The 3,353-nt window shown below is 55.4% G+C and overlaps 1 non-coding gene across 1 annotated transcript in view; it reads right to left on the reverse strand.

The window, feature by feature from the left end:
* Positions 1-422, reverse strand: part of LOC124608793 — a 1,910-nt gene extending 1,488 nt beyond the window's left edge. The window contains exon 1 of the ribosomal RNA XR_006979359.1: positions 1-422. This exon is cut by the window's left edge and continues 1,488 nt beyond it. This is a non-coding gene — a ribosomal RNA (small subunit ribosomal RNA).
* Between the last annotated feature and the right edge of the window lie 2,931 nt (positions 423-3,353).

Raw genomic sequence — 3,353 nt, forward strand, 5'->3', positions numbered from 1 at the left:
GCCGTTTCTCAGGCTCCCTCTCCGGAATCGAACCCTGATTCCCCGTTACCCGTTACAACCATGGTAGGCGCAGAACCTACCATCGACAGTTGATAAGGCAGACATTTGAAAGATGCGTCGCCGGTACGAGGACCGTGCGATCAGCCCAAAGTTATTCAGAGTCACCAAGGCAAACGGACCGGACGAGCCGACCGATTGGTTTTGATCTAATAAAAGCGTCCCTTCCATCTCTGGTCGGGACTCTGTTTGCATGTATTAGCTCTAGAATTACCACAGTTATCCAAGTAACGTGGGTACGATCTAAGGAACCATAACTGATTTAATGAGCCATTCGCGGTTTCACCTTAATGCGGCTTGTACTGAGACATGCATGGCTTAATCTTTGAGACAAGCATATGACTACTGGCAGGATCAACCAGGGAGCTGCGTCAACTAGAGCTGAGCAGCCGGCCGCCCGGGAGTGTGTCCCGGGGGCCCGCGCGAACACGCAAGCGTCCGCTCAATTATTCTGCAAACAGGAGGAGGCTGAGCTCCCCTGCACAATACACCTCGAAACCCTCTCAGGTCCCGGCGGCGCGCAGCGCCGTCCTAAGTACTTGGTCGGGTTCGAGAGTGGCGCAATCGCCCGGAGTTTGGCGAGTAGACGCTTTAGGTGCGACCACCCGTGCTCCCAACTGAGCTTGCCGCTGCCGACAGAGGCCCGGGAGCGTGCTGTCGTGGCATTGCCGGCGGGAGACAACACGCGCCACCTACGGTGGCCGGCAGCTCCAACGCCAGCGCCACAGAAGGACAAAAGCCCCACTTGGGTGCCGAAGCGAACTCTCCCAGCACAGCGCACGCGCCAACACGTCCGCACAGCTGCGATACAATCCACCTGCGAGAACCGCAGAGGCGACCGAGCAGCAGACGGCGTCGCGGCGCCGAGCGCCGGGCGGCGGCGCATCCTCAGCGCACACAGTCCTCAATCGGACCAGCACACTGCAGATGTCCACCGCGCTTCGCACCGGGCCCGCGAGGACCTACTTTGGCCGCACGGCGCCGCGTGCAGGGTGCGCCGGCGCGCAGCTGCGCCGCCTGCCGCCTCCGTCGGCCGGCGCGCCTGCCACTGGCCGCCCCCACCAGCCGGCTGTAGCGCGTGCGCCCACGCACCGCGCGGCCAGCACGCCGGGAGGCCCCCCCTCACCGGCCGGGGACGGTCCCACCCAGCCACCGCCGCGTATCGCTTCACACCCACATGCCATTCACGTTCGTGGGCATGGTGGGTATCGCTGAAACAACCGGTTGGTAGCTCAACCGATCGTCGCCATCACTGATTCACCTCTAGCGAGAACAACCGCACCACAACGGTTTACCAGTTGTTCATTTGCGTAACGTCACCAGCAAACGTAGACGTCCATCGCCATTTGCAAATTCAACGATTGTTGCATGCCTGTGTCAGGTGTCACGACACACTATGTCTGCCCACATACACGCAACAACATGTGCACGCTTCGCGAACACGTGGAAGGTGGCCCCCGTACGTATGCGATGTCCATTGCGCGAACGACTGTCAACCGGCCTCTGTCGCATGTCGCAGATGTGGAACGCAGTGCACCATGCTATCACGGTGTGTGAGAGGAGACGACTACGTCTGACAACACGCGCCACTACATCAACAGACGGCTCATGCTGATCGCCATCCACGGCATACCATACTGCAATCCAGCTCTTATAGGGAGACGACACGTAGCTGAGTGCACAATATTTGGACCGTATGGTTCGCCGTTGTTGGCGCAGTCGTGGTACGGTCACACATGTACCACGATGTATCATTCAGTACATGAGGACCAATGTGCAGTACAGTGTGTGATTTGGACGTACAACATCAGCGGACAGTTGACACAAGCCGTACCACAACGTAGGCTGTGCTTCGCCATGCGAATGCCAATGAACAACTGCGAAGGGCATTGAGCATGTACGTCCTACTGCCATCCGCATTACAGTGTATAGCTGCAAGGTGTTTCACATGAAGCGATACTCTGGGGACCGGGCAGTGCGAGTAGCAAACTATATTGCGGGGGTTGCAGTTAGGCAACACTACACTAATTTAACGCGTCGTATGACAATTACAGAGCAGGTTAAGGCCCAACGTGTGTTGGGTTAAGGCCCAACGTGTGTTGGGTTAAGGCCCAACGTGTGTTGGGTTAAGGCCCAACGTGTGTTGGGTTAAGGCCCAACGTGTGTTGGGTTAAGGCCCAACGTGTGTTGGGTTAAGGCCCAACGTGTGTTGGGTTAAGGCCCAACGTGTGTTGGGTTAAGGCCCAACGTGTGTTGGGTTAAGGCCCAACGTGTGTTGGGTTAAGGCCCAACGTGTGTTGGGTTAAGGCCCAACGTGTGTTGGGTTAAGGCCCAACGTGTGTTGGGTTAAGGCCCAACGTGTGTTGGGTTAAGGCCCAACGTGTGTTGGGTTAAGGCCCAACGTGTGTTGGGTTAAGGCCCAACGTGTGTTGGGTTAAGGCCCAACGTGTGTTGGGTTAAGGCCCAACGTGTGTTGGGTTAAGGCCCAACGTGTGTTGGGTTAAGGCCCAACGTGTGTTGGGTTAAGGCCCAACGTGTGTTGGGTTAAGGCCCAACGTGTGTTGGGTTGAGGCCCAACGTGTGTTGGGTTGAGGCGCAACATAGGTTAGGTTGAGGCGCAACATAGGTTAGGTTGAGGCGCAACATGGGTTAGGTTAAGGCGCAACATGGGTTAGGTTAAGGCGCAACATGGGTTAGGTTAAGGCGCAACATGGGTTAGGTTAAGGCGCAACATGGGTTAGGTTAAGGCGCAACATGGGTTAGGTTAAGGCGCAACATGGGTTAGGTTAAGGCGCAACATGGGTTAGGTTAAGGCGCAACATGGGTTAGGTTAAGGCGCAACATGGGTTAGGTTAAGGCGCAACATGGGTTAGGTTAAGGCGCAACATGGGTTAGGTTAAGGCGCAACATGGGTTAGGTTAAGGCGCAACATAGGTTAGGTTAAGGCGCAACATGGGTTAGGTTAAGGCGCAACATGGGTTAGGTTAAGGTACAATATGGGTTAGGTTAAGGTACAATATGGGTTAGGTTAAGGTACAATATGGGTTAGGTTAAGGCGCAACATAGGTTAGGTTAAGGCGCAACATAGGTTAGGTTAAGGCGCAACATAGGTTAGGTTAAGGCGCAACATAGGTTAGGTTAAGGTACAACACGGGTTAGGTTAAGGTACAACACGGGTTAGGTTAAGGTACAACACGGGTTAGGTTAAGGTACAACACGGGTTAGGTTAAGGTACAACACGGGTTAGGTTAAGGTACAACACGGGTTAGGTTAAGGTACAACACGGGTTAGGTTAA

This window comes from Schistocerca americana, chromosome 3 (genome assembly GCF_021461395.2).
Source record: "Schistocerca americana isolate TAMUIC-IGC-003095 chromosome 3, iqSchAmer2.1, whole genome shotgun sequence".
Lineage (NCBI taxonomy): Eukaryota > Metazoa > Arthropoda > Insecta > Orthoptera > Acrididae > Schistocerca > Schistocerca americana.